General features: G+C 38.4%; 1 protein-coding gene across 2 annotated transcripts in view; it reads right to left on the minus strand.

Annotated features, from left to right (window-relative positions):
• Positions 1-14,220, minus strand: part of HIVEP2 (HIVEP zinc finger 2) — a 192,933-nt gene that overhangs the window by 95,976 nt on the left and 82,737 nt on the right. The gene's annotated exons all lie outside the window — the stretch shown is intronic.

Genomic DNA, 14,220 nt, shown 5'->3' on the forward strand with positions numbered 1-14,220 from the left:
TTTGCTCAATGTGGGATGACCTCTGGTAACATGCTCTTGTTTTTATGAATGCCAAAAGGGAAACAGTTACATAATTCTGCAATGGTCCAGCATCCTAGTGCAAAGAACCTAATTCTAAATACAGGACAGTCACAGATCAGTCTTTGCTGCTAAGACTTCTTATTTTTAAAATTAACATGAATTAATTCATGTTATCTGGATACCTGTTCCATTTAGTTAGACGCTAATCCCAACAATATAAAGATTCCAGTAACAAACTGTTGCTAATGATCCTTCAATGCAATGTGATGAAGCTATCAGTATCAAAGGATGAACTTAATATTAATGGCTTGTGGGTAATTTTAAATGGGTATGACTAGCACATCCAGATATACAATTTTATCTGTATGTAGCGGGGAGGAAGAGAAGGATATAGCAGGGGAGATGGTTATCATCTCATAACTGAAATCATGAATTTTCATTACCTTTTGCCTAAGTAAACAGAAGCATACATATCATGCCCTTATCCTGACCCACAGAGCCCCATTTGAGGAGGTAGAATAAATGAGAAGAGGCGCATATAGGAAATATTTGCACCTAAATATTCTCCCAACCAGATAGCTGAGTTCTGCTCTGTGCATTCAGACGTTTTTGAAATAGCTGGGAAAGTCACTCAAAACACTGCACCTGCTGCCATAATGCCATGACTGAGTCTCCATTCAAACCAAGTCCAAGCACCAAGTCAACCATGAGTCTAGAAAGGAAATAAATACAAGCCTCTTTTACTCTCTGAGGTCCTAGGGCCTACATCTAATCAATAAGGCTGATGGTTTCATTTTTTATAGAACTATAAAAAATATCTATTTAATATCTAGCCACTTACAAACTTTTCCACCTGGTGAAATAAAAATTTTGTTTCCTTTCTCAATATCTATAATATACTATTTTTGCCATTTGTTAGCATATTAGACAATCACTTTTTTAAAAGTTTATTTTTAAGTAATCTCTACACCCAGCGTAGGGCTTGAACTCACAACCCTAAGATCAAGATTCGCATGCTCTACCAACTGAGCTAGCCAGGCACCCCTCAACATCATTTACTAAGCACCTACCACATGCACCAGTGACTGTAGTGCATCAGAAGGTACACAAATGTGTTTTCTGACCTCAGTGACTGTGACTTACAGGTAGGATGAAAAGTGCTGTTGTATAAGTTACAATAAGGCCCCCACCAAGTGGTGGGTGTTAAGAAAGGGTTGAGAGTGGACACATTTGAAGTGGATCTGGAGTAATCAGCAGAAGCTTGCCAAGGCAGACAAGGAGAAGAAAACAAGTTTGAGAGGAAATAGAGTATATTCAGTTTTAGAACAAACTAGTTTTGAGGTGCTTTAGAAACATTCAAACAGAAATGTCCAGGCAGACATAGATACAGAACCCACAGGAAATGTAAGCTGAAAATCCACTTTGGAACACCATTAGGATCACCAGCATTTAGAGTTGATACTTAAAACAATGGGGCTGGTTTTGGGGAGGTAGAGAAAGAAGAAGCCTGGGCTGTACTTTGGAGAAAACTACCAAGATGGGGAATATGGGAAAGGCTGGGAACAGAGGTAGGGCAGCAGTTCACAGTATCACAGAGACATGCAAAGAAAACTATAAATGATAAAGACAGTTGAATACAAATCAACAGTAAGTCAAGTAAAAGACCTAAGGGGTGTCACTGAATTTCAAAATTAAGAGATTGTTGATATTCCTTTCTGAAGCAGGTGGCCAAAACCGTGATGCAGTTGAGATGGGTAATGTAGAAGCTAGAAAAGCCATTAAGATTATCGGTTCTAGTTTGTCTAGTATCAAAACGGAAAAAATTTAAGCATGTTTCATTTTCCAAGTTGAGAGACCTTAATAGCTGTGGCCCTGGGGGGAGGAAAAAAAAAGTCTTAACAATATTCTACTGGATTAAATGTTGGCCACAGAGGAGAGATAAAATTAAGACTTCAGTGTGTTAAAGTAAAATTTCAGATTCTCCACAATTAACTACCTACTAATGGGGATTTATTGATTTGGGAAGCCAAAAAGAATCAGTAAGAAACCATATAAAACTGGAGAAATCTTAAAACTTCTAAAAGGCAAAAGTAAATTTTGATCATAGAACTTTCAAGATGAACAAAACTTTATAGATAATCCATTTCAAGCTCCTATTGGAAAACAAATTTCAAAGCAATGCAACAATAACAACTTCCATTGGGAAATATCAAAACCAAATTTAAATTGTGCAAGATGAAAGAAATTGCTTGTAACAAAGAGGAAGCACAAACTAGCCTGTTTCAGAAACCTTCAAACATTTGATTCAGCCATCTTGATAGGAGGAGGTTCCTAAACCTGGTGATTACAAGTTATTATTAGTGAGTGCACGAAGATTTCTGCAGCGGTACCCTGAAAAATTCACTGACCTCTCACACACTTAGCAACTAATAACTAACTCCTCCTGCTCAGGCTGGTGTCACGCCTCATGGTGGCTTTCACCCCTTGTCTTAGGACAAGGACATATCTGCATTGAAAAGAGTAAACAAGGAACGGTGCCAAATGAAAAATGTAGTTTTACAGTGTAATGGTTTGTGTTGTCTGATTAAAACTGAAAACCCAGTTTTATTCACGTGATGAAAAATTGAGGAAAAAAAAATGCTTCTTTAGAACTTAGAAAATGACTTATCAAATTGGTTTCTGGAAGATATAAAAATAAGAGAGTTTCTTTTGCATTTCTTTTTAAAAAGTTTTCCAACTCCCTTCGTCTTTGTCTTGAGTAAGAAATGCAAAAAAAAAAAAAAATCTCACCAAGAGGAAGCAACTTTATCAGGCCTGAAATAAATAAAGTCTGGTAATAGGATCTGACTCCCAGCCAAGTGGGGTCCACCTGCCCTCAGTCTGGAACGACTTAGAATTGTGGCTCCTTCATATTTAGACATACACATATACACCAAACATTATCTCATTTCTTTATGAGATGTAGCAGATAGTTTGGCAGCCTAGACTCTGTTTAGACTGCTCTGATTTCCATAAAAAGGAAGCTTAAAAGTTTGGGCTTACTACTGAAAACATGAAGAAAATGAACGATCTAGAAATAGTAATGGAGTTTGAAACAATCAGCACATAGAATGATAAAAATAATCAACATTTACTAAATCTTTGTGCCCCAGCAAATGTGCTAAGTGATTTACATGTATTTTCTCATTAAATCCTTTATGAGGCAGGCACTAATATTACCTCCCTTACGGATGACATGAGGCCCCAAGTTTAAGGAATTTATCCATTGCCTCACAGTAATGGCTGAAACTGTTTTTTTAATCCAGTTAGTCTGACTCAAAACCAATGTTTTTGAAAACATATACATAATAGTAATATAAAAAGATGCGTGATTTGAAGAAATCCAAAACCAGTGCCAAACCAAAGAAAGTTTAATATATTGAGCATTTCTATTACTCACTATCTATACTGGTATGACTGAACCACATAGCAGTAGTTTTGGGTGTCTAGTATGGGGGTGAACCATGTCCATATACAACAGTGATAAAACACTTTCACACTTAGAATGAAGGTCACTGCTCTAAATTGGGCAACAGAATCAAAATCTTTCTTATACAGTTCAAGAGTACTCTTTTACCCAGATCATTGTCCTAATTTACTTTGGCACTGAAAAGTGTTTATTACTATAAAGTAAAATGAAAATTGATGGGTTTGGAGGACTTTATATGCCTGTGTTCCACTAGATTACTTTTGGAGGGCATGCCATGCTTTTCTTCTCCAGAAAATACAATATTTCTCTGTTCTTAAATAAAAACCACAAATTTCCAAAAAAGAAACAAAACTTCACTACATAGATATTCTTTTAAGTTGTGTCTTAACTTCATTATTGGGAAATGTCTTTATTTAATTTTTCTATCAAAAAATACACTTTTCTTATAAAATGTTCATGATGAACTCTTTATTTCCCCTCATTTATTAAATTCTTCATTCAACAAACAACAATTGTGCCCTCCCAAAGCCGTGATTCTTGTCCTCATGGAACTTAAGGGCTTGAGAAGGACAGACATTGAAAACAGATTGTTACTGTGTAGATCCCATAACAAAAGGCAAGACATATAATCAGAGAGCCAAGTAATAGTATTTGAGAAAAGTGACTCTCTTCTAATTGTACACATTTTAAAATGTGGAAGCTAAGCATCTCTCCCATCATGATCCAAAGCCTCAAATTTAGAGGTGGTTAAAACAGACACATGTTAAATCTACCACAACTATGCTTTCTTTCAAAACTGGTAAGTATCCTAGAGCATCCGGAATCCTATTTGGAAATCATCAGTACAGATGATCTAGAAACTTCCCAATAGAAGTCACCAGCCACCATTCTCTCATCCTAGCTTGCATAGATTTATCATAGAGTCTAACATATCAGTTTGTGCAACTTGACAAATTTAGAGAGAAAGGTTAGAAAGAACAGACAGCATTATCAGAATTGGGAGACCCTTTCAAGACTTGGAGTAGCAGGCTTTTCTGCTATACCTGTGTAGTCTGAAATGATAAACATCTCTAGCTTTGACAAACTTGATGTAAAAATCTGGTATTTGACGTAAAAATAAAAAGTGAGGTATTTTTGTTCCTCTCTTTTAATTAATCTAAAGTCCCCTTAGAAAAATAAAATAAAATAAAATAAAGTCCCCTTAGTTACCGCACACTTGTACAACATGTATCTTTTCCTTTTACTCTTTCTAAAAATCTGCTAAGATTCGAGCTGTTTTGTTATGGATTTTCTTCAGTTGGTATCTCAGTCCATAGATTAAGGTGTTTGTCTTTTCCTCCTTTGGCCGACTTAGGCTTACTAAGTCCATTTGGCAAAGATTGTATACAAAAGCATGTCCAAATGGAATCCAAGGAAACCGCCAGATGACTATTGTTTCCACATCAGAGAAGCAAACCATAGATGGTCCAGCCTGTCTGCCCTCCAAGTCTGGGACTTAGAGTGGGAAATCCCAACAAAAGGGGGAGTCCAAACTGCCTATTGAGGGTCTCTTTGTGGTTTCGGTGAAGAACTCACTTGGAATAGGCAGGAGCTAGACTATTATACCTCATCTTCCAGCATGCCAAAATGGTTCCTTCTTAAAATAAGTCATATTCCAAAAGCTCAGTTTTATGTTTACTACTTGAAATTTGGAATGTCTCCCTCTAAAACCAGAATCACAAACAGTGATTGGCATTCCAGGCTAGCCTAAGGCGATGTAGTAGGAGCACTAGAGAACCTAAGTCACCTTACATGTCATAGCCTTTTTTTTTTTTTAAAGATTTATTTATTTATTCATTCAGAGAGAGCTAAGAGAGAGGCAGAGACACAGGCAGAGGGAGAAGCAGGCTCCATGCAGGAAGCCCGATGTAGGACTCGATCCTGGGTCTCCAGGATCACACCCCGGGCTGCAGGCGGCGCTAAATCGCTGCGCCACTGGGGCTGCCCATGTCATAGCTTTTATTCGAAGAAATAGTCTCATTGAGGACTTGAGTCAATAGGATATCAAACTACTCCTTACTTTTTTCTACATGGGCCATAAAAGTCTAGGTAGAATCCCAAGAGGTAAATAATAATATAAGAACAGCAATACACGTTCTTCAGGGGCAGAGTGATGGCTCAGGGGCATCAGCAGGGAAAATCTTGGTGACACTAGTCTTTTGCAAAGGCTGCAGTGGTGGTCTGGTTACTGGTAGCTACTGAGGTGATGGGAGAGTGAAAGAGAAAAGCTGGCCCTCAGAATAGGTCAATCAGAAACTTGAACAGTGGTGAAAAGGAAGTGTCCTCAAGTTGAGGGCAAGAGGAAGAGAAAGGGAATTCCTGCCACAAGCCAACAGGGGAAATCCCCTGGTTTGGGTTGCTAGTCACTCAGTCATGGGATTAGGAATATTCATCATTTGGTAATTTAACCCTCCCAAACCTTACTTTCTTCTCTGGTTTCTTAAAGTCAAGCCTTCTGTTGTAAACGAGACTGCTTCAGGCTGGCATATGTGCAATGTTCCCCAGCTTTACTGCTGGTCTACAGAGGTCCTCAACCAGGGTGATTTTATCCCCCAAGGGACACTGGGCAATGTTTGGGATTATTTCTGGTTATCATGGCTGGGGAGGGGGTGCTATGGTCATCTAGTGGGTTGACATCAGGAATGCTGGTTAATATCCTACAATGCACAGGACAGCCCTCCACACCAAAGTATCATCTATCCCCAAATCTCAATAGCACCTACTTGAGAAACACTCTAACTCTATAACTGTGCAAGGGTAATGTTGTGTTACTTGTTACTGTGCTCATGATGTGTCTAAGCAAGTGATTATAGCACACAAATCCTGCTGATCACTATATTACTCAAACTCCCTTGTGAAAATCATACTCAACTAAGAGAAATTCGACAATCGACATCATTCTTCAAAATGAACAGAGTATGACATTTGATTTTTAACTGAAGAAATAAAATCAAGAGAGCCAAACATTGAGAGCCTGGCAGTAACACTGTGGCATGAAGTTGGTATATCACCAGGATCAAACTGCAGCTTTCTAGAGAACAGCGCTGTGCTAGCTCCTGTGTGAATGCAAACCCTGCCACCAATGCCACATCCTGCTTCTTAAGCATTTCCATAAACAACAGCTGTATTCCTCACTGAGCATCCAATGACAACCCAGGAGTGTCAGCTACTTCCCGGAATGCTCACAGCGCTCCAGGGTTAGAGCAATCATCTCCCCCAGGAAATCATTTACTGGGCTGGATGTGTGAAAAAGAATGAAAGCAGGGTCACTCATCAGGGCACAAGTAGTTCTGTGACCAGGACAAGGGACATAACCTTTCTCTGGTCCTCTCTTTCTTCAACTGAACAGAGAAAGAGGTTGACTTAGTCATTTCCAGCCTCCCTTTCAATCCCCACTGCCATGATCTGTTTTCTTCCCAGATGGTAATGAGAAGGGGGGCTGATCCAAAGCAAGTTGGAAAAAGTGGCCTTGTAAAGCCCTCTCCAGTGAGGGCCCCCATTGTGGGGAGTCTGTGAACACAGCAGATGAACCACCCAGGCAGTAAGCAGTCCCATAAGAGAAGCCTTTTTGAACAAAAGCGAAAAATGGCCCCAAGCTTGACAGAGCAAGTCTCCATTTAGCTCCAGGCTGTATTAGAAATGATGACTGTAAGAAATCAAGGAACAATCTCCATGTGTGCGCAGCAGGGAAAGGACTAATCATTACACACTGGCCTCGTCAGCCACAGCCTCCTGCACAGATAGCCATCACCTCCCAAGCACCCTCTTCTCATTAGGAAGGACAGAGCAAGAGTACAGTGTGTTTTTAACTGGGCCTTTGTAATAAAAATCACAGACAAAAGCAAAATGGGAAGGCAACAACAACACCAATTTGAGCAGCTTTTAGATGGAACGGACAAATGCTTTATGTATTTATATCCATTTGGTAGAGACCCAAATTAGTTCTAGTGCTAGGGAATGGCTCAGCAGGACTGAATGATCTGCTGGGATAGTTTCCATTCACTGTTCTATTCTACCGTAAGAAAGGAGACTGTTTTCATGAGTATCCCCCCACTTCAACCCCCCTCCCCGACACCAAGATTTTTATGCCATGCTTCTGCTCATACACTTACTGTGGCTATTTAAAAGTAACAGTATCAAAGACATACTCAGGTCCTATCAAGTATGGAAAGTAAAAGATTCTATTTCTAGTCCTCAAGATTTTAAAAACCTGAACATGAAAAAACACATTAAAAATATGCCATGCCCGGGCATATGCAAGAAGTAGAACTAATAAAAATCCGTATTTCTGTCATTTTGACTTTATCACAACTTCCCAAGGCTATGTTTTCCCAGCAGAAACACCAGGATTTTATATGTGTTTGAAATACGAGGCCTTCTGATAAAGCGTGTTTGTTTTTTTGTTTTGTTTTGTTTCAGTAAGAGCTGATCTTTCTCAAACAACCGCCATATGCATTTGAGAGTGCTGGACAACCACCGTCTCACTACTTTTTGCCACATGCTGTTGAGGGGGACATGGCAGGTACTCTCACCCCATTCCACTAAGAAATAAACGGCAAGGGGTTAAAAATCAGAGCCCTTCCCCACCTCACCCCCCCAAATCCAATTCGATCTCCTACGCCTCTTTACTAGCTAGTCCTCTCCCTAAGCCTCCTCAAGGGAAAGGAAGGAAAAGACTCCCCTTCAACTTGCATTACTGCCATTGAAAGACTGAAGTACTTCTCTGGTAAAATGAAAAGGCAGACAGATGCCAAGAGTTGAGTTCCCTTTCACTACAAAGAACTCTAACATGGCCAATGGGCTACAAAAGAATCAATAGCAGTAATGACCGCCTTTTGTGGAGGGACCCCAGCAGTCAGCTGGACAGGGGACATTGCTAAGCCCAGGTACACGGCCTGGATCAAGGATCAAACATTCATTGCCTGCAAACAAGCTTCACGATTGAGAAGCATGAGTAACTTACTTCTTAAAGATATAACTGTAAAGTCTGATACAGACAGACAAGTGTAAATCCTTCAACGCACAGACCAAATGCTCAGCTTGGTGACCATAAAATGCAATGAGCAATGAAATCTAGGCTACATTAGTCAACTTCCAAAATTCTAATACCCCCCTTTTAGCCTTAAAAAGATGACATCTCCACGTGCACAAAGAAATGGCCAGCAAGGGAGAGCTCTGGTTTAGAGGGCTTCCCGATTACACCGAACCCACACACAGGAAGTGGAGGGGAAACCTCTGTGACTGGTCTGTACTAACCTAGCCTTCCGCGTACGAAAGACGGCGGATAAGGGAACTACTCCATTTCAACTTGGCTCTAAAGCATTTTCTTTATTGGGAAGAAGGCAAAAGTAATCAATAATTGCCCAATTGCTTCTGTGATCATTTTTCTTCCCATGTTGTTCACAAATGCAGCAGTGATGATGCGTTTCTGAGATTCTGAGAACAAGAGACAACACCTTTGTGATCTCGATTTCACTTTTGAAATTGTTACTTAACTGCCACCAACCAGCAAACATACGCAAAAAATAAAGACGTCTACAACATTTAGAAAGTGGAGCTTGAGTTAACGAGCAAATGAGAAAAAATATTATGTCACTTGCCATCAAATGTTATCTGTCAACTTAAAATAAGAATCCAAATAAAGAGAGGTTCAAACAGTCCTACAATAAGCTATTGTATGGTTCATAAGTCTGGGTCATTCACAACTCCCGGAAATAGCTGCATGTTCGCCAAATGCTCTTATTTTGTATGTTCTCACGGGCTTTCAGGGCTTGTGCAAATTGTTTTCCAAGCACCATCCGGCCATAATGACCAGGTTACTACTGATAATTATGCTTGCCTGTCTATAGGTTTGTCAGCTAAAGAAATCCACAGACGGCTGTCATAATGAGCAGAAATCTACTTCTGGCACAGCTGTGCTGACCACAATGCATTAGAAAAACAACCCTCTTTGCAATAACCAGTTCTGGGCATCACTGGTTAAAAAAGACTAGTTTCCTGTTTTTCTCAAAAACTTCAGAGTGTGGGTATTGCTATTTTTTACCCCACCCACACCTTTTCTCTTTAATTGTTGAAGATTTGGTGCTGTAAACACCTAATCATGGGCAATACACACACACACACACACACACACACACACACACACACACACTACAGCTTCGGGTTTAATTTTAGGTCAGATTTATCCTTTCCAAGCCAACACCTGCCCTCTATCAAGGAGAGGAAGGGAGCATCCCCCTGGAAAGGGAGCTCAGCCCAGGCTTGGGCAACACCCCATCACTCTATCACTGGGACAAGAACTAGGAGCAGGACAATGGCACCTCCAGGTTGGCTGAACCTGGCTGGAGTCCTGGAGTTGGGTGGCCTTAATATGGCACAAAGCATCAAGTGCCCTGCCTGATATATCACCTCAATTATTCTAAGCTATTCTTCCTCACTTTGAAATGTTAATTCTTTCTTTCCAGGAGAGATCTAAGTAGTCATGTTCAGTACAAATCATCACAAGGGCGGCTGCCCCTTCCACTTGATCCCATAAGGTCCCTGCTTCAATGTCATCTTCTCCCATACTCTCTCCCCATCCAATTAATACACACAGAGCATACGTGTTGGTATGGTTGACATATATCTGTCCCCCATGCTAGGCCAGACGCTTCTCAGAAGAGGCAATACTGTTTTGTTTACCCCTGCTATCTCTAGCACATGAATAATACCTGGAAAAAAGCAGGTGACTGGTTAATATTTGCTCAGAATGAACACCCCCGCCCCACATACTGCTAATTCACAACCACCTTTAGCTCACTTCCTAACCCCTTGTCCCAGCTTTGTGGAAACCCTTAGCTACTGTACTGTAGTTTGTTTGCTTCCACCTTTCTTATAAACCCAGAGTTCCCAGAGCTGGAAACTGCACTGTGCTTACTGCTCAGGACCTAGCACATAATAACTGTTCAATAAACATCTGCTCAATGATGTTAAATGAATCACCTGTGATTGCCTAGCTTGAGGCCAGGGCTGGTGTAGACACTGTAGAAATATAAAAAGGGGTAAAACACAGATTTCTTTCCGTAACGTTTTTCCTTTACCTACTCTATAGCTTTTGGTCACTACTAGAAAAGTCTGAAGTATTTCCTCAGCCAACAGCATTGGCTTAAAGGCAAGGCAGTAAGAATTAATCCACATAAACTTGTCAAAACAAGGACCAGAGAAAAAAATTTTAAAGGAAGTTGAAAACAAAATGTTTACTGCTGTCCTGCTAGGCAAGAAGTTGAGGTAATATCCTTTGAAAGTCACTGGACCGGAAGGATTCTAACCAAAATCAAATCTTCATTTTGGTTAAACTTCACAATAGGGAATATATAAAAATTTTTCCTCCTGTAAACTCTCCTTTTAAAAGAAAGGCAGAAATTCATCAAAGGCCTCTATTCCCTCAGACCTTCTAAATTTTTTTCTGAAACTGTAAAAGGGATTAGAAAAACTTTGAGCCACAATTATGCGCTGCCTTTGCTGACTCCCATAATGTTAAGAACCAAGAAGATAAAAATTTAAATGAGCAGAAATAAATTTATAGTGTTTATCATGTTTCAAGATTTTTAAAAATTACTTATATGTACACTCATAATTGTAAAGTTCTACAAGCTATCCATTACTGTTACTGCGAGCCCTGGAAATAGGCCTTATTCCTAACAAATTTTGCAACTTGTCTAAGTAATAAATGGACTTTTTAAGATGAAGTAAATCCTCTTTGATTCCTATGTGCTTCATTTAACTATGAAAAAAATAAAAATAGAAACAACTTAAGTCAACCACCATTTCACAGAAGACTTGGATCAATTTTCAAGGAAATTAAAAAGCTACTTAGTACATGCATATATCAGATAACTTAAAAACACAACGGAGCCACATACCAATAGTGATACATGAAGGCAATAAAACAGCATATTCAAATGTTTAAGTGCATTCACAAAGGGAAATGGTTAGAATAACAAAGCCTCTTTGCTTCTGTATGTTTGGAAATAAACATGGCCATTGTTATACTTTGTTACTAAGGAGCAAAGTCTTTCCCTACTCAACCACAGATCAGTTAAAATTACCTTCCCCAATATTAATACTCACATGATTGATCTTTAAGAATGAACGTACTAATAATGATGAGCTCTAACATATGTACTATAGGCTTGAATTGAATAAACCATAGGTTCTATATATGAAAAAAATGGAATGCCATGTCTCACATAAACCAAAGATCTAATACAACATTTGATTAACTGTGAGCAATATGACAGCCCAACAAAATAATTCTGTTTCTTCTAGGTGTCCTTGGATAAAACAGAATAGCTCCATACAAATAAATCAAATTTATAAAAGACATACACATGTCTTTAAAGACATGTCTTTAAAAAGACATTTTGCAATCGGGCTGATGCAAAAAATAAAATGAACATTACATGAAATAGATCTTTTGGCTTTCATTCCAACTCATTAATAAATACCCTTGAAATTACCCCTCTCCTTCTGAACAATTTAATGTTGTTTAAGTTCTAAGTTGTCAGCCCCATACTTTCAGATTATAAATAGATAAAATTCAGTGTATGGAACTTCTTTTTAGAAAAGGATTCCATTTCAAAGTGGACTCCTAAGAAAGAAATGGTAAGTAAGCAGACCAGACAGCGTGGCAGCCTTACTGGAGATTAGAATTTGGTCCACCTGCAAGAGCAGATGGTTACTCTGGACAGCTGCAGGAAGATGGGGAAAATAGCTTAAGAGCTATTGATTTCTGTAATGATTAAAAACATTGCCAACAACAATAAAACAGCATTTAGATTTTCATAATGTTACTTGAAAATTTTCTCAGGAAATTTTAGGTTTATAAAGTTAAGGAGGCACATCAGCCTGGCAATCTCTGTAAGCCTCTGTTATCAATATTTTATAGCTGAATCTTTTTTGCTGCCCTACATTCTCTTTTCCCACTGTATAAATCTCCACAACAGACAAGAAGCACTAATAAACGAAACATGGGTTTAGCTAATATAATTACAAGAAAGAATGAAACAAATTTATTGTACTAGATTCCAGATGTGAAAGACAAGCATCAATTCTTCCTCAAACAACTTTACTACTTTCAACACTTAAAAAATGCATGTATAATATATTAAAATATATATATTGCAATGGATTTGCTGTTGTAGCAAATGAAATACATAAAAGTGGAAAAAAATGGTTGGTTGTATTTTTCTTATAACTTCTCTGCCCATGGCTCCACACAAAATTTAATATGAAAACTCAGGTATCAGAACTGTATGCATAAATAAACTCTGAATTATAGTACTTTGTATTAATCCCAAATACAAGCCAAATCTTTTCTCAGCCTTGTCAATGTTCCTGACATTAACGCATACACTGTTTTTGTTTTAAGACCCTGAATCTTTTTGGGAATTATAAATTAACTTCTTTAGATTATTAATGGATACTAATAGTTACTATGCATAAAATAATTCCTAAAACATTGCTTTCTGAAGAATCAAAAAGCATACAAGGTACAATATCACAAAATATTTTTAAAGACAGTGCATGTCAAATATCAAGTTATGAATCCTATAAATTTAATTGAATTCTCAGAAGTAAAGAGGAAATAAAATAAGTATAGAAAGTCCTTCTCCAAACAGATCAAACTCAGTAGTAAATACTATGCCAGTTTTAGAATATCAAAAGTATCAAATCAAAATTTTCACAATACTTCACATCTATCTTCATTTAGCCATGCTTTTACATGTTACATATTTCAAAGGTCCACTCTTGATAACTCAGGGACAGGTGCTAGGATCTTATAAGGAATAAGATGTATTTCTTTCTATGGAAAGCCTACATTCATTCCACTGAGAACTGATTCAAGGAATATTTATAGTTCACATATCCTTAAAGCACATTTATAAGCAAAATCTTTATTTAAATCTCATCCTTATTTTTTTATGGAGCTTTTGTTCCAGCATAGAAAAAATGTTTATACTGCTATAAACAAAGATTGTATTAAAAGGATATATATGTGTTAGCAATTCTCAAATTAAACATGCATGATTTACCTTTGCCTCTTCCACTGGAAAAGACCACCCAGTAAGAAGTCAGACCAGCAAGAGGGCTGTCTGGGGATCCCTCTCTTTTCTTTCTGTTACCTATGTTGAAGACTTCACTCTCCCCCTAATCCTGCAGCCTGGAATTAGAACCATCTTCTCTGGCTCTCTCCCTGACTCTCAGCCTACAGGAATGTCAGCAAGAGCCTCCCCAGATCCCTCCAACCAAGAACTCTCCGAGTAGCCAAGAAATCAGGAGTGGAAAAGATGCTTCTCCCACAATAGCAGAAAAAGTCATGTTCCCCAATGTCACAGCCTGTCACTTAGAATGCATTTTTCCAGAGAAACTGACACCCAAGTCTATAACTCCTTACCTATTACTAATACTGCAAGCGCTTTACAGGTCAATTCAGTTTTGTGACTTAGCAAAGAAAAATATTACCCCCCAAAGTTTTATAAGTTGGGTATCTTCTGTGCACATAGAAGGACAAAGAAACTGGAATCCTTACACATGACACTTCTACAATCTATAATTTTTTGAGCACCTAGTAACTTCTAGGTGCTCAAACTTCTATGTAATAGCAAATGTATTTATTCTGTTCTGTTAAATGCCTTTATTCTGCTCTGTAT

This window comes from Canis lupus, chromosome 1 (genome assembly GCF_011100685.1).
Source record: "Canis lupus familiaris isolate Mischka breed German Shepherd chromosome 1, alternate assembly UU_Cfam_GSD_1.0, whole genome shotgun sequence".
In the NCBI taxonomy this organism is placed as follows: domain Eukaryota; kingdom Metazoa; phylum Chordata; class Mammalia; order Carnivora; family Canidae; genus Canis; species Canis lupus.